Below are 25,894 nucleotides of genomic sequence, written 5' to 3'. Positions count from 1 at the left end.
AACAGAATTTTGATGGTTATTATAAAGATTTTCAGATCATCCATTCTAAAAACCACTGCCTTTTAATTTAAAATTGTCACAGTTAATATATTTCTATTTTGTCTACACAGAAATCTGGTTCTAAACAAAATTAAAACTCCCACCAGATTGGTAATATTGTGGTTTCTTTTTGTCCTCAGCCCCCACACTACTATCCCCATCACCCAGGACTGTCCCCTCCCATCCCCATCAACCCCACACCATAAACTAGAAGAGGATCTCTCCTCCCCACAGGGACTCGGTTTCTACCCTTGTCCTACTAATCATTCCTGTCCTTGAAGCTTCTTCCTAACCCCCATTTAAGCCAAGTAGTACTTTATCTTTCTCAAAAGGCCTTAAATATTTAAAACTAAATGGTGCTAAAGACAAAAATGAGATATTTTCTTATAGGCAGAATAATGGGATTCTAATGGTAGAACTTGTTCCTCGGAAGGCTAGTGAGGAAGAAGTTTTTGGCAGAGATTTTCAGCACCCCCATAACCAAATTATTTCCACTGCCAGGGTTGGCCACAGTTGCATTTCCAACATCTTTGCCATTTTCTAAAAGAGAGAAAAAAAAAAAAAGATTAAATAAAGTGACTGCTATGGATTGAATATCCCCTCCAAAACTCATGCTGAAATTTAATTGCCATTGTAACAGTGTTAAGAGGTGGGACATTTAAGAGGTGATTAGGTGAATTTATCCTTTTATTAGGAGACTGCTCCAGTGATAATTAAACTAGAGCACTCATGAATGGATTGATGCTGTTGAAAGAGTGAGTTCATTATCTTGCGAGTGGTCTCCTGATAAAAGGATGGATTTGGCCTTTTATCCTCTCTCTGTCTCATGCTTGCTTGCCCTCTGCCTTTTCTCATGGGATGACCTTTGCCAGATGCTGGTGCCATGCTCTTGACTTTTTAGCCCCCAGAACTATGAGGAGAAAAAACAAACTAAGACAGTGACTTTTACTGCAATATTACTACCTAACAAAAATCCACACCATGAGGACCCATGAAAGGCAACCTTATTCAGCCAGTGGTAAACATGAGCTCTTTAGCCAAGTGGTAAACAAGACCTACATTAATCTTCCTCTGAGTGCTTCTTTTTCAATTCTGTGTTTCTCCTTGTCCCATTTACTGTCTATATGAGGCATCTGTGGGCAATTAGAGATTAGGACAGGATGGGGGTGGGGGGCAGGATGTGGGAACTGTTTGCTAGGTGGGCAGACAGCACATTGCCCCAATTGAGCCTCAGTTCTGGACTGATACACACATAACTCAAATAGGGCAGCTGCGAGAACAGTGTCCAGTAACAAATCTGAGAAGACAGTTTTTTACCAGCCTTCAGGGCCTCAGATATGATGCTAACTCTGATAAGAAAAAATCTGTTTGAAAAGATAACAAATGTGGTGTAAACAAGTCATTTTTGGTGAAGCTCTTTGCAAGCTTGGGCTTTGGTTTGTGCAAAATGCCCTATGCTTTTTTCTTGATGCCTAATTGGCTTGCTGTGTCTTCATGTTTTTTATTTTCCTATGCTGAAGAGGATCTGCTTACAATTGACTTCCTTAATAGGCCATGGGCATAATAGTAATAAGCAGTGCTGTAGTGATCATTTTACTGGTCAATGTGGGACAATACAAGGAAGTAGAGTTTGCAGGTGGTCTCATTACATTAAAGGCCAAAGGGCAGCAAAAGTGGTAAGAAAAACTATCACCATCACCATTGAGTTAATGTTTGCTAAACATGGTTAGCCCTGTTTTACAGATAAGAACTGAGGTTCTAAGAGATTAGGTGAAATCCCCAAGGCATCATACTTGTAAGTTATAGAAATAGAAGTAAAAAATAGGTTCTGTCTGATCCAAAGGCTTTTGTATTTTCATTATATTGTGCATAAATCTCTATTTTCCTAATCTTCTCTGTATTGATATCTACATTACGTAAATAAAGAAGCAGAGTTGAGAATTGTCAGAATAATTATTGCCATGTGTTCCTTATTGATTTCCTTTGGAATTTAACATCCCAACACTAGGCTTATTTTGGCTGAGGTGCTTTTTATTTATAACATCTGTGGCTCTTTCCTAACATGTTTTTCTGGTTTGCAAACTTCTAGAGTTCCTCATGGTGTCTATTCTCAGGGTGCTTTCCTTTCCTTCAGCTGTGCAAATACTGAAGTGATTGAAATACTGAACATAAACAAATGGAAGCCGTTTGCTGTGCAGACCTCTCCTTCCTTCCTGGCCCATGTACCCCACCATCCCAAACACACTTACCACCTTTGTTGCCAACAATAAGTATCAAATCCAACTCTATCCAAATAATCCATTTGTAGGGAAGCCCCATGTTTTACCTGTCTTCCTTTGTAAATTTTTTTTTTTTTTTAATGTAAGCATTTCCTTCTAGGGTCTTAAATTAAGCCTCAAGATAAACTGCGGAAACAAGGAGAGCTAAGTAGAGCCTAATGATCACTTGTCAAGGACAGAAGCTAACATGAATAGGGTTGCAAACTTGGAAAGAAATAGCTTCATACACAGCAGTATTAACAAACAAGTTGCCAAAGCAAACTCGCAAATCATTTTTTTCTTTTGCTTGCATAATCCCAACATTTATCCAGAATGTTGTTACATTTCCTTTCACAATTCTAGTCAGCCTGTATTTTTCCTATACAAATATAAAATACTGAAGCTTTTTATTTTGAGTTTTCTCACCTGTGAGAAAATCTACTCCTCATATATGTAAATTTAGCAAGTCCTAATTAAATAAAAGTTTATTAAAGAAAATGTAGTTTTTAAAAAAGAATGCACAGTCAAGAAATTTAGACCTCACAGCCATGTGTCACATCGCAGAGTATCTACGGCATGACTATAAAATAGGGGCACTCACAGTGTCAACAGCCTGTGGCTGTTGCATTGCATAGTGCTTATCAAATACCTAGCACATATTAAGTATGTAATAAATGTTAGCCACTATTATTACTAGCATTAAAAACTTTAACTTTAGCATAGACATGTAAAAGATGATATCAGAATATGAGGTCACCCTAAATAACAATGGCTTAAACCCCATTTGTGAATGAAGCACAGAGAGGTTAAGTCATATGCCAAAGGTCACACAGAGAGAAAAAGTAGAATGGTTCCTTAACTGAGAAAGATAAGGATATAACTTGAGTTATGGTATTGTTACACATAAATAAAGCATGTGTAGCTCAGAAATAGGATTGCTAAGAAATAAAGCATCTAGAAATGAACAGTGAAGGGCCTCGTATATTTGATAAGCATAATCACTCATGTGGGGTGATTTATGAGTGAATCAGAACCTGATGTCATTAACAAAATCTTAGTTGTACAAATAACTCTACTCTGATTCTGTGCTCACCATCCAAAGTTCCACTAAAACACTGGTTTCCCATGTAGTTTGCCAGAATCTGAACCCACCCACTTTTTCTCATTAAATTACTTTTCTTTGTACTGGTAAAAAATTAAGTGCTTACTAAATGTTTGTTGAATGAATGAATGAATAAGAAAAAGTAAGAAACTGGAAAAGAAATGAGAGAACAAAGATTAAGGGAAAAGAGAATTTTAAGGCACAGCCAAGGTCTACACAAAGGCCACAGGGAATGACGCATGAAAAAAGGTCATTTGACTTGGCAAGAAATAGGTCATTGGCAGAATTTAGAGATAACTTTGCAATGTGGTAGTCACAGAGTCCAAACGGAAGGGATTTAAGACAAGAATGAGTGGATAGGAAGTATAAATAACAAATGGAAACTATGTATTTGAAAGAGCTGGCTGTGAACTGAAGGAGAGAGGTAGTTTCTAGAAAGAAAAATGAGTTGTCTGTGCATGTGTGTGAGTGTGTGTAAATTGTGTGTGCATGAGTGTGTGTGTGTGTTTGGGAAGTGGAAACTTGGAAGTGTTTGGAGATAAAAGAGAAACAAACACTGATGTATAAAATAATAAAAATTCTGATAATTTGAGATTTGGGGGTAACTTCTGAGGCTATGAAGGTTGACAGAACTAGTGCTCTAATGTTTTTTTTCCCTAATAGACTGGGTCACTTGTGAGTGAAAGAAAGTGAGCCGAGATGCTGGGTACCGTTCAAGCTTTATTAAAGAAAGAAATCTGCTGGGCTGTACTCAAAATGGAGGACAGCCCGGGGCTGCCCTGAAAATGGGGGACAGCCGCAACAATGGGTTTGCAAGAGTTTGTATTAGCTTTTGGGCATGAAATATACGGGGGGAGGGACCATTAGGTTAATGTAACTGGGCGGAGAACTGTGCCAATGCAGAAGCCAGAAAGTTGTTTCTAAGTCAGGAGGCTTCTCGTAAAGGGAAGTGGGGAGGGGCTTAGTGCTGGAGTGTAAGACGAGGCCGGCGGCTATATCATGCTGGTGCTAATTGTGTGCACAATGGTGCCGCCATGTCCAAAATCCATCAACTTGTAACCCCAGTGCTTAAAATAGTGCTGGCATATGGTAGGCATGTGGCAGATATTTGTTGGATAGCATAGCATAATGCTTTAGCAGAAGTGCAATGTATATTATTTCCTTTTACCACTCTTAGATCAACCATCCATTCTCCATTCTTATCACCTGATTCCATGATGGGTAGTGGTGGGACAAGAAGTGATGGTGGTTAGGGAACTTTAGCTCCCTTATTTTGTATCAACACTCTTGAAGCTGAAATGGTGTGCAGGGTATGCAAACACAGCTTCATCACATCTCAATAAACATGTACATTTTAAGTGGAAAACGCACCTTCAACATTCCCTTTTTTTTTAAACATTTTCTGCCTTGATTCCAGAAAACGATATACACCTGGTTTTCCTCCTCTGCTTCTTCTCAGTTTATTTACTCAACAAATATTAATTGAGTAACTATCATAGCCTAGGTGTTATTCTAGGCACTGAGTAGTAAGTAAAATATTAAATTCCTATCCTCATGGAGCTCACATTCTAGTGGGAGAGACAGGCACTGGACAAGATCAAGTGAAATGTACTATATGTTAGAGAATAAGTTCTAAGAAAACAATAAAGCAGAGAAGGCATACAGCATTGTTGGGTAAGGGACTGTGGTGTTACATACATATGACCACGGAAGGCCTCATTGAGAAGGCAGCATTTGAATAAAGACCTGAAGGAAGTGGGGGAGCAAGGCATGAGGGTATAACAAGGGAAGACCATGCCAGGCAGAAAGAGCAAGTACGAAGGTTCTGAGGTGGGAGCATGCCGGTTATATTTGAGGAAAGGGAAGAGGTTCATGTGACTAGAGCAGAGTAAGGAAGAGAGACGTTAGGCAATTGGTTAGGGAGCTAATGTAGGCCTTTTTAGTTACAAGTGCTTTGGCTTTATTCTACCCAAGATAAGAAGTTTTAGAGGGTTTTGTCCAGAGAAATGACAACACAATGTTCGGTTCTAATAGGACCACTCTGGTGTTCTGTGGAGAATAGACCATAGTAGGGCAAGGAGAGAAGCAGGAAACTCTTTAGAAGGTTGCTGGAATAATTTAGGCAAGAGAGGGAACGGTTTGGTTTCTGGGGGTAGTAGTGTAGGTGGTGTGAACTGGTTAGATTCTGGAAGGTAGAACCAGTAGGATTTGCTGGTGGATCACATATGGGGTGTGAGAGAGAGAATGACTTCAAGGTTGGGGACCTGAACAGTGGGAAGGATGGAGTTAACAATCCTCTGAGATTTGGAAGACTGTGAGATAATTCAGTGTTGGGGCGGGACAGAATGTCAAAAGCTCAAATTTGGGCATGTTAATTTTGAGATGTCTATCAGACATCCAAGTGTGATGTGAGATGTGAAGTAGCCAACTGAAGTGTATGAATTTGAATTTCAGGGAAGAAGTCTGGGATGGAAATATAAATTTGAGGTTTTTCAGCGCTTGTAGGATATTTAAAGCCTGGAGACTGGGTGAGGTCCTTCTTGCTGGGTCCTGTTCAGCAATGTGAGGTTTTAACATTGAAATGCTGCAGATTGCAGTCTTTGAATCTCTTCACTTTTCTGCATACATTAAATCATCTCTCGTTCTTTCATCTCTCACACTCCTTATCAAATCTGGTTAGCAAATCCTGGATATAGTTTGCAACTGACCCATTCCTACCACCTTCACTGTTATCACCCTGATCCATTTCTCTTGCCCATATTACTACAATAACCCCATAACTGGTCTTCCATTCCATATGTGTCTTGCTTAAGTCTGTTCTCACAAAGTAGCCAGAACCTTTTAAAAATTTAAATCAGATAGTTTAACTCCTCTGCTCAAAAAACTCCAGTGGTAAATGCCAGAGTAAATGCCAGTCCCCGTAATGAACTAAAAATGTCCTGTACAATCTTATCATCCAATAACTCTCTGACCACATCTTCTATTCCTTTCTATCTTGCTGCTATAGCCTTCTAGTTTCATTGATTTTCTCGAACATCCCAGGTTATTCCCTATGCCTGAAACACTTGCCTTCAGATATCTGCATGGCTCTTTCCCAAACCACCTTCAGGTCTTTACTCAATGCCACCATCTCGGTGATGCATTCCTGGATTCCCCATTTAGAAATCCAAGACTTCCCCCCAAGAAGTCCCCATCCTACCTAACATATTAATGTCAACTCCATGAAAGTATAGATTATTGCCTCTTTTGTTCTCTGCTGTATTCCCAGCACCAAGAATAGTGTCTGACACATAGTCGACACTTAATATTTTTTTTCTAAGTGGAGGACTTAATGAACGAAATAAAAATACAATCTAAGCGAACGCTGTCTGCTTGCTATGCGAGTGTTGCTTCAAGAATATTCTCCTAGATCCTCTAGGAGGATTTCAAATAAATGAAATGCCAAAATAAACATAGGGGATACAGTAGGAAGTACATGCAGTGAGGCTCAAGAGGCTTCTTTAAGTCATACTCATGGAGGGCATTTATAAAAATGAGTAGAATGTGTTCCTGTTTTTGAGAAATTTGTAGTCCAATTGGGGGGAAAAGTTGTGTAACAACATGTGACTTGCATAAAAGGAAAAAGTTTTAATGTAAGTATTAACAACTTTCCCCTTGACTGCCAATTCCTAAAAACATTGGAGTTTTTTAGGCCTGTGGTTTTGTTGAGCTGATAATAAAGAGGAGAGCTCCAAATCTGAAAGAAGTTGGGCAAGACTGATTGATTTACACTAAGAAGGGAGAGGAGCATCTCAAGGCAGTTTTTGTCTCAAAGAAAAAAGTCAGATCAGAAAGGAAGGAATTGGGTGGTATGAGTAAGAAGGAAGAAGTATGATTGACAAATATGTGTGGACTAAGATTTTGGCAATAGGGTGCATGGTGGGGAAAGAAGGGAGGGATCTTGGAGGAGCTTCCATAATAATTGGAGGGAACCAAGTAGGTAAGGAGAAGCTTTAGAATATTTATGGGTCAGGCAAAAGAACTGTTCCTTCTTTCCTCTAGAAAATCTCAGTTTTAGGACCATTTCTTTTTTTCTAGAAAGCATCCAAATGGCTTGATAAGAAGCTCAATGAATTCATTCAGTGTTGCCATTTGACTGTTGGAAAATGTCTTGCTTCAAAAATGATGATGTCAGTTTTGCCTAATTAATATACAGCAGTTCATTCTGTTAAAAGAAAAACTTTGTCCAAATTCAATTTAAAAGAGTTTAATTGGGCAAACAAATGATTCCTACATAAGGAAGCCCTGTGAGAACCAGAAGAGGCTCAAAGAACTACACTCCAGAATGTGGGCAGGTAGTATTTATAAACAGAAACAGAGAAGTGAGGTACAGAAACAACTTCACTAGTTACAGCCCAGAGTTTGCCATATTGGGCATGGTCTCATTAGTTGGCAGCCTGTGATGGGCTGAAGCTAAGCTGCTGTGATTGGCTGCGACTCAGCTATTTGTTAGGAAGGTATAGTCCTAAGTTAGATTTTCAGTTTGTTTATGTACCAAGCTAGGTAGAGGTTTGATGTGACTGTAAGCAACAAAGAAGATCGGGGTGAAAGACTGTTCCTGGTTTTTACCAAACCATGTCATCAGCTAGAGAAGAATGTGAAGGGATCAATTGTATCTGGTACTTTTACAAGTTACATCTGTGAATCTCTACGTGAAACTTCTCTTTATCTAGCACTACATTTGTGCTTTTGTTAATTACTCTCTCTAATATTTTATTCCCTGTTTTTCCTCTTTTGTGGTTTTCCTTTCTTTTTCTTTTTTTTTTTTTTGACTTAAACTTGATGTTAAGACATTTTTATACCATAAAAATTATAAAATGTTATTAATTGTCTGGCATTTTTCCCTTTTTATTTTCTACCATTTTGTTTGTGTGGGGACTCATAAGCTGACTGATGAGCTGGCCAATAAAAAGGACTTTTCTACCTTTTTCTGTTAAGGAATGGCTGAGTGTGGGATTCCTTTATACCATAGGTGGGTTACCATTGGACAAGTAGGTTGGTGAAGATATATTATGAGAAAGTCTCCCCAATTCTTTCTGATAATATCCCAATTGAGTATCACTTAATTGAATTGACTAGAATACTGGGGTTCTAAGTACAGGAGGATGTACAATTATAGAGAGAAGCATCACCATTACCACCATCATCACCATCATCACCATTAGTGTCATGTTGGTCATACAATGTCTTCATTATAGCAGCTGTCATTTCTATACCACTTATGGTGTGTCATAGACTGTTCTACGTGTTTTATATACCTTAACTCATTTTGTCCTCACAACACCTCAGATCAGTACTGTTATCATCTCCATTTTATAGGCAAGGAAACAGATATAGAAGACTAAACTTGCCTTAGGTTATTCAGCTCGTGAGGGATGTTGCCAGGACTCAAATCCAGGTAGTCTGGCTTTATAGCATGTGTTCTTTATACCGCCTCCAATTGTAATGAAGGTCCAACCCCTGTATTAATATTAATGAGGAATTAATATTTCCCCATTAAATTTAAAACTCATTGAAGGCAGACGTGTCTCCTACTCTTACTGGAATGACTGTTGCCTTATGCACACTGGGTGGGCAGTTAGTATTTGCTATAAAAACAAATGAATATGCTTTAGGAATGATGTCATTTGCAATGGAAAGAGTAAGTCCTGAATAACCAATTTACCTGATTCTGGAACAGATTCTGCTTCTTGTATGCAGACTTACAATCAGACAAGGTAGGTCAGAGCATTTCCTACCTTGGGGAGAAAAAGGAGCAGGTGAAAGGAGGACAGGAGAATGTCAGAGAGTAAGAGCCGGGAACCAGGGACTAAAACCAGTATATACATATCTTAATATCATTGTACCCATTGACCAACCTCTCCCCATCACCCCACTCCCACCCTTCCCAGTCTCCGGTAACTATTATTCTACTCTCTAATTCTACAAGATCAACTTTTTTCTTATTCCACTTGAGTGAGCTCGTGCAGTATTTGTCCTTCTGTGCTTGCCTTATTTCACTTTACATAATGTCTTCTAAGTTCATCCATGTTGTTAAAAATGACAGAATTTCATTCGTTTTTATGGCTGAATAGTATTCCATTGTGTGTGTGTATATATATATCACATTTAAAAAATCTACTTATCTGTTTTGGTTTTGGTTTTTGGCAGCTGTGCAGTATGGAGATATCAACCCCTGACCTTGGTGTTACCGGCACCATGCTCTCCCAAGTGAACCAACAGCCAGCCCCTTAAATCTCTTCATCTGTGGATGAACATTTAAGTTGATTAGCTATAGCGAATAGTGCTGTGATGAACATGGGAGTGCAAATATCTCTTCGATAAACTGATTTCATTTCCTTTGGATATATGCCCAGAAATGGAATTGCTGGATTATATGGTTGTTCCATTTTTAATTTTTTGAGGAACCTCAATTTACATCCCTACCAATAGTGTATAAGAGTTTTCCCTTTCTTCACATCCTCACCAGCATTTTTTATTTATTTATTTATTTATTATCATTTAGATAATAACCATTCTAACTGGGATGAGGTGATATCTCTTTGTGGTTTTGATTTGCACTTCCCTGATGATTAGTGATGCTGGGCATTTTTTCATATACCTGTTGGCCATTTGTATGTCTTCTTTTGAGAATGTCTGTCCAGGACTTTTGCCTATTTTAAAAATTAGATTATTTGGTTTTTTGCTGTTGAGTTGTTTGAGTTTCTTATACACTCTGAATTTTTTTTTTCCTTTTTGTCTTTTTTACTGACCGGTAACGGAATCGCAACCCTCAGTGTTGCGCCCGCACCACACTCAGCCAGTGAGTGGGAACCAGTCTCCACATGGGATCCGAACCCTCGGCGGGAGCGCCGCTGCACTCCCAAGCGGCGCACTCTCCAGTGTGCCACTGGGCCGGCCCTACATTCTGAATATTAACCCCTTGTCAGATGCTTAGGTTGCAAATATTTTTTCCCATTCTGTAGGTTTTCTGTTCACTCTGGTGATTGTTTTCTTTGCTGTGCAGAAGCTTTTTAGTTTGATGTAATCCTGTGTGTCTATTTTTGCATTTTTTGCCTGTGCTTTTGAAGTCCTATCCAAAAATCCTTCCTCAAACAAGTGTCATGAAGCATTTCCCCTATGTTTTCTTCTAGTAATTTCATAGTTTGGGGTCTTACATTTAAGTCTTTAATCTATTTTGAGTTGATTTTTCTGTATGGTGAGAGAGGGTGGAGTTGACTTTCAGTCTTCTGCATGTGGATATCCAGTTTTCCCAGCACCATTTATTGAAGAGACTGTCCTTTCCCCAATGTGTGTTCTTGGTAGAAAATCAGTTGGCTGTAGGTGTGTGGATTTATTTATGCGTACTGTATTGGGTTCCATTGGTCTATGTGTCTGTTTTTATGCCAGTACCATGGTGTTTTGGTTAATATAGTTTTGTAGGATATTTTGAAGTCAGGTAGTGTGATACCTCCAACTTTGTTCTTTTTGCTCAGGATCGCCTCAGCTATTCGGGATCTTTTGTGTTTCCATATGAATTTTAGGATTGTTTTTTCTATTTTTTTGAAGAATGCCATTGGTATTTTGATTGCATTGAATCTGTAGATCGCTTTGGGCAGTATGAACATTTTAACAACATGAGTTCAATTCTCCCAATCCACAAATGCAGAATATCTTTCCATTTATTTGTGTCCTCTTCAATTTCTTTCATCAATATTTTATAGTTTTTATTATAGATATCTTTCACCTCCTTCACTGAAGTTATTTCTAGGCCTTTTTTTTTTTGTAGCTATTGTAAATGGGACTGTTTTGTTGATTTCTTTTTTAGACAGTTCACTGTTGGCATATAGAAATGCTACTGATTTTTGTATGTTGATTTTGTATTCTGCAACTTTACTGAATTTGTTTAATAGTCTTTTCAAATACCAACATTTCATTTTGCTGCTTCTCTATTAAACATTTATTTCTATTTCTGAATGTTCTGTTCTTTTCTATATTATCTTCCTCATCCAATTTTCTTTGGGTTTTTATTATTTAATTCCAGCATTTAAAAATTTTGTATTATACTCTCCACTTTAAGTCTTAAGTAGCCAGAATTGTGTTTAAAAATTTGAAAACAGGGAGTTATTTTTAGCTATCATTTTATTTTTAGTTTTTGTGTTCTCATAATAAGCTATCAGTTGCAACAAACCATTCCAAATTTCAGAGGGCTGAACACAATACAGGTTGATTTCTTGCTCATTCGAAGTCCAACACGAATGCTTCTAAATATAGCACAGAAAGTAAGCTCCTTCCCTTTTAGACTGCCAACATTCTCAACATGTAGCCCTATAATTTTTTGATGAAGAGGAAGGAAGCATGTGGAAGATTGCACAGTATATTCTGTGGTCAGGCCTGAAAGTACATGTATCACCTCTGCCCACATTCATTAGGACCAAGCTAAGTCTCCTAAATATGTGGGCTGGAAATGTGATTTAACTATATGCCTACGACAGAGAGGAGAATCAGATTCCCTGCCATAATTTCTAATGTGATTGATTGCATCATGGTCAGAGAATGTGTTCTGTATGATACCAATTCTTTGAAGAATTAACGACAGTCCATTTTTGTAAATGTTTTGTGTGTGCTTGAAAATAACGTGTATATTTTCTAGTTACTGGATGTAGGCTTCTATATATATCAACTAAATTAAACCTGTTGACTTTATTATTCAAATTATTTGCATCCTTACTGGTTTTTCTTATCTACTTCAAGTATTAATTAGAAATTTCCCACAGTGTTGGCAGATTTGTCAATTTCTCTTTGTAGTTCTTTTAATGTATATGTTATTTATTTTGAGGCTATGATACTAAACAATATAAACTTACAAATGTAGTTTATCCTTTTGATTATGTCCTGTTATTTTTATAGAGTTCCCTTATTTATCAGTAGTATTTTTTCCTTTAAAGAATATTTTGTCCAGTGTTAATTATGGCTATATTTCTTTCTTTTGGCTAAATTTGCCTAGTTCTCCTTTTGAAACTCTAATTAGATATATATTTCTCACTCTGTTCTCCTTGTGTCCTCAACTCTTTTAAAAATATTTTCATCTTTTTAATCTCTATTGCATTTTGTGCAATTCCTTCTTTTGCATAAAAATCTTCCATTTTATTAATTCTCTCCTCCATTGTATCTATCTTTTGTTTAACACTTACATTGACTTTTTACTTTTAATTGTTACATTTTTATTTCTAGGAGATCTTCTTTCCCAAATTCTGCCTAATCTCTTACTGATTAGTCATGTTTTTACCTCCTTCCTCCTTTTTTATTTTTTTACGAAAAATGATTCTTTAAACATATATAAATACTGCATTTACATTTTTTTCTAATATATTCCCTGTATTTGTACATTTCCAATATTTAGGCTCCTATTGTTTATTATGTCTGTGACATTTGCTTATAATTGCTTAGTTTCTCATGTGTTTTGTGGATTTTTTGTTTATTCTGAAATTTTATTCAAAACAAAAAGCAATCCTTTGGACCTTCTAATGTCCAGGTTGTAGATTTATTTCTCCAGGAAGAATTTGTTTTTCTTTCTGACACATGTATGGGGACATTACAGACCTGGGTTCAATTTAAAATGGGACTAGAAATGAAAATTTTTAGTTTATGGTTTTTCTTACCATGTTAACAGTGCAAATTTTGATCTTAAATTCATGTCTAGTGGCTATGAATTCTCAGGAGAGCTTTTTTCTCCTGTAGTCAAGTATCTGCCAGACAGTTTTCCTTGCTTCTTGCCCCTGTGAGGGGTTATTTATTTACCTCTTTCTAGTGAACTGTCTTTCTGTGTGCTAAGGCCTCCCTGAGCATGGCTTCTATGCTGGTGGTCTCTAATGGAACTCTGCTCTGTGAACATTCCAGGCAGCCTGCATGTATAGGTAATCCCAGAGTACTCAAGTCATTTCAGTTCTCATTTATTTCTCTAGACTCATACTCCCACTTAATTCCTGGCAGCCTCTTCCATTCATTTTTTTAAAAGAGTTTTTAATATTTTATCTAGCAATTTTTCAGAGAATTAAGAGAATTATCAATATAATTCTCTTTTATTTTTTCAAGTTGCAATTAAATACAGTTGAAAATAGTACAGATATTTGCGGGAGGGATCATCATGTTTTCAGTCTATTGTCAATGCTGGGTGCCTCAGTGACTTGTGGATTTCTTTAAATGACTCCAACAATTTGTCAGAATTGATGAAATGTGAATGATGTAAGATTGGAATCACTGTTATGAGACCTGTGAAAACTCAGTGCCAGCCCTTCCACTAAGTGACCTTGTTAACCTGTGTGGTGTCAAGCCACCCTTTGGGACTTGATTCTTCTCATCCCTAAGATGCATTGGTTTACCTAGTATACCTTCCCAAGCAGTATATACTACATGTGTTCTAGAATTTATTGATATCTTTGACCCCCAGGTATTGCCTGGGGCAGCTTGAGCCCTCCTTGCCAGTCACTTTCAGTCTCTAATAGTCTCATGTCTTTACCCTTATGTGCCTTATAAATAACACTTTCCATGTGTATTGTGCTGTGAAAAAGGTTAAGAAGAATGGTCCAGGAGGCCTTTTAACAGTCCTCCTTTCTCTAAAGCTCTTGATTTTAAAGATTAACTATTAATACTCTCTTCTTCTCTGGGCACTTATTCACTGAATGAGCATATTGTATCCAAGAGAGGAGGGGATGGGTTTTACACAGAGTTGCTTTTAACTGAAATCTTCAAAAGGAGTTCTGTATCTTTCTAAATGAGGAAAATCTCAAGAATTTGTTCAAAGTGACTTGTTTAGAGCCAGTAATGCCATCCTAGAAAAATGGTTCTGATGATTTGAACCAGCCAAGGCCCTTGGTGCCTACTTTGATACAAATTGTATTTGCTTATAACTGGTTTCATTGTATGTGTTCACCTCCTCTTTCTTTTCTAAGAGTACAATATTATAGAGGCAGTTTAGAGGTCAATTTAAGTGACCTCATGTCCGTTCCTTTCTCTTTTTTTTTGTTTATATTTAATAGTGTGTGCCTTTGTCTTGCTTTATATTTTTAATCTCTCTGTTTCCCTGATATTTTGAAAAACTTGAAAAAAAACAGCCCGGTTTTACTTCCCAAGGACTTATACCCATAAAACCTGTCAAAAAAATTATTGGTTTTGCTAATACCTGAAAAAATGGGCCCTAACATGCTCTATTTCTGGTTGTTTCTACAAGATACTGAATGCTTTAAGGAGAATGTTTAGCATTCAGCAACCCGAGTTCAGTCTGGCTCTGAAGTGGCATTGTTTAGGTTGGGAAGTAGCATGTTTTCAAAAAAACAGATTCCTGTCTCCACCCCAGTTCTACTGAATCTGAACCTCTGTGAGTCAGGGGTCAAGGATTCTGCAGTTTTACAAAACTATAGTTTTAGTTTCAGGAACTACTTGTCTGGAAGACAAGAGAGAGCAAATAACTTGGCTGGAAAATGAGGGAAAGGTTTGACGAAGACTTCACAGAAGAGTTATTATTATTATTTTTTAAATTTATCTTTGAAGGATAAATAAAATATTTGCCGGATGGGGAAGAATGTGGTAGGATATTTTTAGTCAGAAGGAGTGTCATGAGTAGAGGCTCAAGAGCGAGAATCCACGGCATATTTCTGAGAGCTATAAATGGTCCAGTTTGACTAGACTGATGCCTAAAATGGGAGTGGAGGGTGGGGAGATGGAAATCACAGAAGATGTGTCTGGAAAGTAGATTAGGACTAAATTGTGACAAGTCTCAAAGGATAAGAAATTGTATTTTATTTCATAGGCAATAAAAGCCATCAAAGCATTCATAAATATAATAATGTGTCAAGATTTTCATTTTATCATATAACTATGGCAGCAATGTGAAGAATGAATTCAAGGGAGAAGAAACAAGAGGGAATGAGACCAATTGAAGATTATTAGAATAACTTGGAAGAATGATTTTAAGGCAGTAGCTGAGGAAATGGAGAAAAGAGAATAGATTTGAGATCATTAATTTACCCAATAAATATCTGTAGACTATTTTGCATGTGGTGGGCCATGTGCTAGCTGCTAGGAAAAAACAAAACCAAATCGTGAATGTTCTAAGACAAATAAAAATATGTAATATGTGTAGGTGTTTTTGTGTGTATGAATAGAAGAAATATTTTTAAAATAGTGGTATCCTCTTTGTGGAAGAAATATAATTTTATTTTTCTTTATTATGTATTATTGAATATTCTAAAGTATCTATGATACGGATATATTATACTTATACATTTTTATAATTTAATAATATACATGATTTTTCCTCCCAGGAGCCTAGTGAGAAGATAGATGTGTGAACAAACAACTATACAGCCATAAGGTAGTTGTTATAATAGAGATATATTGAAAAATCACTGAACACGTGTCAGAATTAGCATCTAAGAGTACCTTCAAGAGACAGGAAAGTCTTCATGAAGGAGGCAGCATTTTGGTTGAACCTTGTAGGATTTGTGGGAATCCTAGAGAAGAGATATTCCAGGCAAAGAGTACAGCATTGGAAGATTAATCTGAGTAGACAGGCAGGTGTCAGATTCTGAACAGTTTTGTATTCTTTGCAAAAGTGTTTAGAATTTATCTTATAATTCATTATAAAAATGCAAGCAGGAAGAAAACAAGCAAATGTTCACATCATGAAGACCATTCTGGCAGCAGTACAGAAGTTAGATTAAGGTGATGTGGACTGTATAGTGAGATTAGAGGCAGGCAGGAAAATCAGCAAGGAGACACTTGTAATAGTTTAGGTGAGAATTAACAGGTCTTAGTGATTAGATGGAATGGGTGGTATGTTTGCATGCTTGTGTGTGTGTGTACACCACTTGTGTTTGGTAGGTAGATGGTCGAAGAAGCAGAAAGAATTTATAATATCCATCAGATTACTTTTCTTTCTCTCAGCTGAGTGGGTAATGGTGTTACTAACCATAATAGGAAATATATGACAACTTATGGTGAGCTTAAGGTACATGTGGGATATTCAAGCAGAAAATTTTAATAGGAAGATATATATATGAATATGGACCTCACAAAACAGATAAAGAGCTAAAAAAAATCAATAAGATTTGGTGACTGCTTAGATGTGGTTGGAGATAGCTGTGAGATATTCAAATAAAAGATAGAGGATAAGGAAAAAAATGAAAAGAAATAAAAATTGGAAAGAAATGAAATACTGAGTTTTACCTTAACATGTTATATATAAATTATTGAATGACTACATACCAGAGTGAATGAACTCTCAATCTAGACTACTTGGGCTCAAATCCCAGCTTTAGCGTTTGCTGAAGCTCCATTTAGCATCTCCGTGAGCAAATTACTTAACCTCTATGAGGCTCAGTTTTCTCATGTGTATAATAGAATTAATATTAGTCCTTGACCCTCAGGGTTTTTGTGAGGATTAAATGAGACAGTTTATGGAGGGAACTATAAGTAATATCAGAGCATAGTTAGTGTTGGTTGTTATTTGAATTATTTAGAAAAAAAAAAGAAAGGATTTTGTTCTTAAATAATGAAAAATGTAGCTGCATGAAACTTTTTTTATGAAGAAAAAAATTTCCTTGTTGCTTAGTTACAATAGAGAAAGTAACTTTTCTATCTTTGTTTTGGTCCATGGTTCAAAATGATGCAAAACAACTAGAATTTTCAATAGAAAGCATAACTGATATCCCAGTCAGGTCTTTGAAGTTTAGTTGACAGTTGTGCAGAAAAACAAGGTGATAAGACAAAGAATAAAGCTGTAAGTGTTTCTCAAGAAAGGGCATCATGACCATGAGGCTATCTTGTTTTATTCTAGGCTTGGTAAATTATTTTGGATCTCCAGGCTAGGTAGTATAAAGACACACTTCTTATTTAATGTCCTGAACTATTACTTCCTTTTTCATATGATTAAGCATTATCAGATCCAGAAGTTAGCCACTGAAAGGAAGTAGAAACCTGGAATACAGCATTGTTTGGCTATGTTCTCCTACTTGCTAGTGAGTCATACTGGCTATATCCTTTTTCTTTCTTGAGAACAACTGCAAAGAAGTGGGCAGTTAGGCTTTCAAGGTTTAGTGATCTTTTCTTCTTAGATGTAAAGGATGAGTAGATTTTAAGAGAGACAGTTGGATAAGTTTTAATTTTTTTTTCTGAGAGAAAATGAATCACATGGGCTGATTATGTAAAATATCTACCTTTTCTAGTGATAAAGATGCCAACTGATTCATATCTCTTTTCAGATTCTTATTCTATTCTAAAGAAGAACTAGTACATTTTTAAGTGTTTATTGTGTACCAGTCATTCTAGATATTTTGCATATTTTAATGTACTTAATATGTACAACAGTCTTGTGAGGTAGGTACTGTTATTATATCCCATTTTATAGGTTAAGAAACTGAGAAATAGACTAAGCAATTTGCCCTGGTAAACAGCAGTTTGATTCAATAGTCCATGAGCCTAATAAACTTCAATGCCTTAGTGTATATTGGTTACTGTCAAAGAATTGATAAAAAATCATGATAATTAGGTTTACAGACGTATTTTTAAATAGTTTGAAAAATACATATAAATAAAATATAATAGGTGCCTTCTTACATATCTTCTAGGAAAGGATGCACAAAAGCATTACATTTTTTAAAAGCACTTTACATGTGTTTTCTCATTTGAGACTCATAACAACCCTATGAGTAAAGCAGTGAAAAATGTTTCTGTCCCCGTTTCGAAATGAGAAAATGAGGTTCAACAACATTAAATTACTTACTCAAGTCTCTGTGGTAAAATTGGGACAAGAATCAAGATCTGTTCAGTGTTTTTTTCCACTAGGCCATCTTCCTGCTTTCATAAACAGTAACCAACAAGGCCTTTGCAGATTAGAGGAGGCAACGGGTGAAGCATGACATTTTTTGGAATGGGTTTTTACTGAACAATAAAAAAGTGCTAACTAAGGTGACCATTTGCTATTAGTATTGTATTTGATACCAAACGTGAATTTCAAGTGAAGAGATGTTAGATTATTTTATATTTTTGAGGGAATTAAAATATCCAGCCTTAGCAGCTTAGTTTCAGAAACTGCAGTTCTTCAAAATAAATATTTTGGAAATTACACTGTTTCAACAAAAAAAACTTCTTGAATAAATTTAAATGTGTTTCTGAAAAGAATCGAAAATTGTTTTGATTTTATTTAAGACCATTTAAAAAACCGATGTTGTTGATTGTCACTGTTATTATTCACTGAGAACAGTTTTGAATTTCATAATTAATTGTGATAATATCAGAGATAGGACTGTTTATCCCTTCTGCTCTTTTTTGTTTTCCAAATTCACAATACCTTTTGAAGGTTAATCAATTTGCTCTGCTACACACAGTGCATTAATGAAATTCTAGATTTTCATTCTAGAGCCAGCCTTTCCAAGTTGCTGCCTAGGTTCAGTGGACCATTTTCCCTCCAGGCAGAGTGCTTTTCCTGAGGTTACTCTGAATGAGAGGAAAATAGATATGTCCTGAGTTTTTTATAAATCTGAAAAATAATTATGGGAGAAAATTTGTAAATGAGATATACAGAAAGGCAGATAAATTGAAGGAAGGGTGGGGAGTAGCTAAAATATCAGGATGACTTCTCTTTTGCTGATTTCCTTTTTTTGAAGAAAGAGTTGAATCATTATGCTCTTACAGGCCTTACAAACATACCTCTGGCTGGCAGCCAGGGGTAGATATACTGTGGAAGCATTTGCTGCTCTTCATCCTTGTATTGAATTTTGCCTACGGTGAAGCAGACAGAAAATGAAGGACAAGCTGGTTAATAAAGTCACATACACTTGGCCTGTTTATTACTTGGTCGAAGTTATTCCTAGTATACGAAGAACCAGAAGGGTCTTTTAGGAAATAAGATGCTGAGTTTATAGTCTACACATCCATTTATGTAGAAAAATGGTGAGCATTGAAGCACATGGAAATATGGAGTGACAGTGGCTTTTCTAGTTGGTCCCTATGTATACAATTAATGAAGGAAATAATCTTATGAAGCAGGTTTTCCGAAACTCACTGCCTTGAGATAAATTTCATGAACTCAATGTTGACACCTTTTTCTTAAGATAAACAATGTTTGTGGTTAGAACTGCTGATTTATTAATTAATGTATAACCTACTGGTTCTGAATAAGCCACGTAGATAATGTTAATAATAGCTGAAGCCTGACGCTTCTGCTTCAGGTTGCACATAGGCATTTTAGGTTCCTTTGTTGTAATCAGTAACTAATGATTGTGATTTTTTGTGTTCTATGAGAAAAGGACAACTGTACTAGGAGCTTCCCCCTCCCTTTTGAAACTCCCTTATAAAATGCCTTTGCTTGAAGTAGACTTCAGAGCACTTTCCAGCTCTGTTGGCTTATGTTTCCTGAGTTGATCCTCAAGCTTGGCTTTCTTTTTTTTTTTTAAAGTTTTCTTTCTTATGATTCAGCTTTTTACGCAGACAATGCATGAATACATTCTCAATGTAAAATTAAATAATACTTTGTTCTTTTCTTATATACCTCAAAAGATCTTGTGCATACTGGACATAAAATAGGTGTTTAAGAAAATATAAGTTTAATAAATAATATATAGTCATTTGACATATTCAAAAATGCTGCAGGGAATGTTCCATTACAAGGCTTTTTGTTACTGTAAAATAGATCACACATGCAAAAGAGCATATGAAACATAGGTATATATTTAAGGTATACTGATAATACGAATGAGAGACAGAATATTACCAGTGTCCAGAATCAAGCTTGGCTTTCAATAAACCTTTATAAAATTATTTCTGCCTTGATTTTGATCCACACAATCATCCCATAAAGTCCTTCATTTCGTAAAGTGGATGGAACAATTCTTATATGCTTCTCACCATGCTGCCTTTTACGGGTTTTTTGTTGTTGTTGTTCTAATGGTATTCTTTGACATTTATTATATCTCCTATACAAATATTGTGGTTGTTGGGGGTTGGGGAGGGTGGGGAGTGAAGGAGTATCGCTGAGAGTAATGGGAAACCTTGCCCTGATCTTCCCATAAGTAGTTCTATGTATGTGTAACTAAAACCCAAGGAAATTTTTCATTTTCCTATATTTTATTTAATTTTTTCCCTCTCTCTGTTTTCATAGCACTTAATTCATACATCTGATGTGGAATTTGGTATCAAATATATGTGTTTTATATTTGTCTGTACTGCTTGATAATAGGCACTGTATTATATTCAACTTCATATTGTATCTCCAACCCCTAGCAAAATCACTCCTTGTAAAGAGCAGATATTCAGTAAATGTGAAATGAATCAAAGAGATAACCATTTTCTTATATTTTCTCTAACTTTTTTTAACACATTTTCTTATATATTATTTTTTAAGGAAAAAAATTAGATCATATTACTTGAAGAAGAATGTTTCATTCCTAGATAATTTCTTTCTTGTTGATGTTGAGTGTAGTAGCCAACAATCAGCAAGCTCCTGAGAGACTTTTAAAACCATGCTAGAAGCAGATACTGATGAGCCTCAGATATGCATCTGGAAGAAACGCTATTATGTGTCAATTATCACTTTCAGTGGTAAGCTCTGGCTAGGTCCAGAAGCCCTCTTCTTGAATGGTATGTTGGTTAGCCTCTCTGCAGTGGACAGGGTTGGTTATTGATGAAGATGATGAAAGCTAAGGATATGTTAGGCACTATATATATACTTTCCACATGCTTTGTTTCATCTAATCCTGTGTTACAGGCACAGAGAAGATAAAGCAACTTTCCCAGTAGCAAGTGAGGGAGCCTGGCTTTCAAATACCCGCAGTTTGATTCTAGCCCTTATTCTTAACCGTGATATATTCTGTTTCTATCAACTAGTTTCCCTTTATGAAAAAAAAAGAGAATAAATTGAAATGCTGAATATTAAGTTGAATTTTTCCAAGAAAATAAGATTAGTATAGAGGGTTATTTTATGTGTATGTTTAATGACCCCTTTGCCTAACTTTTAACATAAGTGACCACTAATGTATTCAACCTATTGATTGGTATGCACAGCAAGTATCAGTATGTGTAAATTAAGTAAACAGGGCAAAAAAAGTAATGAGCCATTTTAAATTATAATAAATATATACTGTTTTATTATACTGTTTGAAAGTTATCTTCTTAGTTTGTGCATTAATATTCTACAAAGCAGAATTTTTATCAGAAAAAATGGAATTCAGAAAGACTTATTTGGGAGGGTATATACCAGCATTCTGGAGGAGAATTTTGTGAAAACTTGGGTCACTTCAAAGCTTTTCGTAATAATCTTTTTCTTACAATAAAACTTCCTGTAGAAGAACAAATGGAGATCATATTCTTAATCATATGTTGTCTTTGAAAATAAAGTTCTTTCTATTCTTGGTCTGGTACCTGTATTTCATTAGCACTCATAACTTCATCTTGAACTACTAGCTGAGTTTTTAATCACTTGATTCTTTACCACAATTTTAATATCCAATATTTTTTAACCCTTAAAGTTTTATTGTTACTGATATTCAAACTCAGAAACGCAACTCAAGTTGATCCTGAATCCAGAAGTCTAAAGCTTCTGATCTCACTCTCAAGTCCTACATTTTGCCTTCTAATTGTTTATAATGATGATTCTTAATCAGGGGTAATTTTGCCCACCAAGGGACATTTAGCCATGTCTGGAGACATTTTTGGTTGTCATTCCTGGGGGGTGTCATGCCTACAGAGGATTTTTAGGTACTATATGAAAAGTTAATAGGTCAGATTTATAATGGAACTTATACATACAAACGAAAGTTGTGCTTCAAAGTTAGACAGAGGGAAGGAATGGGATCCAGAACTTAGGTTGGAGTATTTGTTTTTTCCAGAAATGGGATCCAGAACTTAGGTTGGAGTATTTGTTTTTTCCTTTTGTCACAATGAAAAGAGGAAATAAGAAAACAATAGGTATAGATGCAGGTAATTTTGAAGATGTACAGATAGAAATTTGAGGATGTTTGTATCTAGTGTCTTCCATTTACTCTGTGAGACAGGAGTTGAGGTCCTCTATTAAGAAAGAAGGAGGTGGCAGTGGTGACCTAGGAGGTTTCGGAATAATAGAAGTTGAAAGAGCCACTGTAGAGAACGGGCAGAGGTGGGGCTTGAAGTTAAACGGGTAAATGCATCATGAATCAGGTGTCTCATAAAGTTTGTGCTAGAAATAGCCCCCAGGAGAAGGAAATTATCAAGAAATAATCAAGGGCTCATTTTCTTGCTGAGCAGACCAGGGTGCAGAGTTCCAGCCATAGAAGGGGACTTGTTGAACCAGTAGAAGACAAGGAAGAGGCCCAGTTATGATGACTGGACAAAAACAGTGGTTCAAGGAAATGATTGTAACTCTCAGGGCATGGGGGAGCCCAGGTTTATGGTACAAGACTGGTTCCTAGTCCCACTTGCAGATAGGAACGGAAGTTGTATTCATTCATTTATGTTTCAAGCATCAACTCCTATAACTACTAGAATAAGACCTGACATACTGTGGATTCTCAATAAATATTTGCTGGTTGAATAAAAGCTATTTTACACTGTGTTAGGCACTGGAGATATATACATGCTGAAGAAAATGGACAAGGGACAAGCACAGTGTACTCTGGGACTCAATGGAGAATCATCTAACCCAGTCTTGACAGCTCAGAGAGGCTATCCCAGAGGAGGTGAGATTTGAGTTTGTGTACAGCATGCCGAGGATAAGGCCGGATCATTTTATTTTTGTAAGAATGGGTTCTCATGGGATAAGGTAGGCAAGACTGACACTGAGAAACTCACTTTTTCCCTTAAATTCCCTGACCCTCCCCCACCAGAGAAAAGTTGCTAAAGGCAGGAAGATCCAATGGAAACTAGTAGTTCAGAGAGGCCTTACACACATCGAGAGCCACCTGTCTGCTTTATGTCCTTCACCAAGTACCATATATCTCAATTCCAAAGTCAAATTGCACTAGATTAAGGACAGTCAATTCAGGACATATTGAAAGTCCTGAATTTGGGGATGGAAGACAGGGATTTCGCACTTGGTAACATCACTTGAGTGATATCACTGACCACTACAGATGAGCTGCTGAATGTTTTTACCTTGGTTTCCTTTTCAACAGCATGAAATTTGTATTGCTAGCCTCCCGTGTGATATATTCATTGGTATCAGAGAAAAGACTCAGAATGCTTGAAGTAAGAAGTATTACTATGTTTGAATGTGTCTCCTAAGGTTCAGGTGTTGGAAACAATCTCCAGTGCAAGTGTTGAGAGGTGGGACCTTCAAGAGATGATTAGGTCATGAGGGCTTTGCCTTCATGAACAGATTAATGCCATTATTACAGGAGTGGGTTTGTTATTTCTGGATTGGGCTCCTTATAAAAGGATGAGTTCAGCCTATTTCCTCTCTCTCTTACCCATGCAATGCCCTCTGCCATGTTATGATGAAGCCTGAAGGCCCTCACCAGATGCAGACCTTCCTAAGACTTCCCAGCCTCTGGAACTGTAAGAAATAAATTTATAAATTACCCAGTCTCAAGTTTTCTGTTATAGCAGCACAAAATGAACTAGGACAAGTCCTGAGTAAAACTTATTTTTCTATTCAAGATAAATATTCAGCTATGTTCTCCAGAAAATACATTTCTTTTTACTAATTCATAATTTATTTTATTTTTGTTTTTGTTCTTTGTTTTGTTTTGCAGCTGGCTGGTACAGGGATCCAAACCCTTGACCTTGGTGTTATAAGGCTGTGCTCCAACCAACCGAGCCAACCAGCCAGACCCATAATTTAGATACCAGGTGATGAAGCAGAAACTGCTGTATTTCTGATGAGATAAAATAAACTTTTACTCCTTTAAGCTTAATGTTTTAAATTGCTGGACCTAATTCTTGCTAGTGTGTCTTTTAACCTTTGATCAGGCATATTTGCTACAAATAACTTGCTGGTTATTAGAGCCTTTCCTAAGGAATTAACTTGTGAATTCACTGGCCAGACTCGTACTTAAACTGGGGCCAGGAGAAAGACAGTCCTTTGGTGGCTTATGCCAGGATTCCAGAAGTCTACCAGTCTGAGTAAAAAATTGAAAATTTATTTATTTGTAAAGCATTTTATGTTTTAAAGGTATTTTATCATGTATTAATTTAATAACTTCTCACAATTATCCTGTGAATTAAGAATTGTAATTTTAATCATTTTATGGTTAAGGAAACTCAGAAGGTTGAAGAAACTCGGCCTAAGGCTCAGCAGCTACCGTAGTGGTCAAATCACTGGGGCTGCCTTGCTCATGGAGATCATGTCTTTGCTGACCTCTTTCTTGTGGGAAACTGCTCCACAATCCCTGCGTCCAACATTTGGTCTGATTGAAAGATGCCTCGTTCTGTGTGACCTCAATCTCCTGGGCTACACTGACTGAACTTGGAGTGGCCACCTGACTGAAGCTGGACTAATCATAATAACCCTCCTTATCCAACACTTGAATTCAGGAGAAGAGCATGGACAATTAGAATTGTTTCATTCTTTCTTTTTTTTTTTTTAACTTGGACAAGAAGAAGGATGAAGGAAGCTGAGGGAGGTGACATAAGGAAAACTTCCTCTTTGCTGGTTGGGAAGCCATTCCTATGGGAGCCAGAGGTCACTGCAAGTTGCTGTGGTAGGCACATTGAGAGCTCTGGTCCGAGAGAAGGAAGCTGACATACAGACAGAAACAGCGATGAAAGGGAGGAACCTAGCAGCACTCATATCCCTGGCTCAGTTGTCCTTGACGACATCTGTGTTTTTATGCTTCTGTCGATTTTGTTTCCTGACCCAATAAAAGCCTCGCTTTCCTTCACCTAAGCTAGTTCTAGCTGGGTTTCTGTAACTTTCATCAAAAAGATCATGATGAATACAACTGTGAAGAGGCACAAACAGAACTGAAATGCATTGCCTTACCCCAGTTTCCAGGCTTTTCCACCAAACATAATCTCTGTTATGTCTGTACTCTGGGGTCCTCAAGTCCTACTAGATTTAATGTGTCACTGTCATTTATACTGATAATACTAGATAAGTTGTGCTGGCTTCAAGTTTCTGGCTTTCTCTCTTGGTTCTCATGATTTATGCTTCCTGATTATTCCAGACTGGTATTTTTGGTAAGAAAAGGCTGGCATCCAGGTAGACTCAGTATTAACAAAGTCTGAGATGAAGTAAGTTCTTCAGATCTTGCACATTTAGAATTTGTTGGAACTCTTTACTCCTAGATCTCAGATTCCATTTTTTCCCTTTGAGTACAGTAGTTCCCTCTTACCCATGGGGATACATTCCAAGCCCCCCAGTGGATGCTTGAAACCACGGATAGTACTGACCCCTGTATATACTGTTTTTTTCCTATGTGTACATACTTATGATAAAGTTTAATTTGTAAGTTAGAGGTTAACAACAATAATTAATAATAAATAGAACAATTGTAACAATATACTG

General features: G+C 36.7%; 1 long non-coding RNA gene across 1 annotated transcript in view; it reads left to right on the top strand.

Moving 5' to 3' along the window:
• Positions 1–25,245, top strand: part of LOC103607671 — a 32,115-nt gene extending 6,870 nt beyond the window's left edge. The window contains exons 2-4 of the long non-coding RNA XR_551987.1: positions 23,007–23,126; positions 24,141–24,237; positions 24,644–25,245. This is a non-coding gene — a long non-coding RNA (uncharacterized LOC103607671). The remainder of the gene's footprint in view (positions 1–23,006; positions 23,127–24,140; positions 24,238–24,643) is intronic.
• The last annotated feature ends 649 nt before the right edge of the window (positions 25,246–25,894 follow it).

This window comes from Galeopterus variegatus, unplaced genomic scaffold (genome assembly GCF_000696425.1).
Source record: "Galeopterus variegatus unplaced genomic scaffold, G_variegatus-3.0.2 Scaffold152, whole genome shotgun sequence".
NCBI classification, from domain to species: Eukaryota; Metazoa; Chordata; class Mammalia; order Dermoptera; family Cynocephalidae; genus Galeopterus; species Galeopterus variegatus.
The sequence above is the reverse complement of the archived record's forward strand: the minus strand, read 5'-3'. Positions and strand labels throughout refer to the sequence as shown.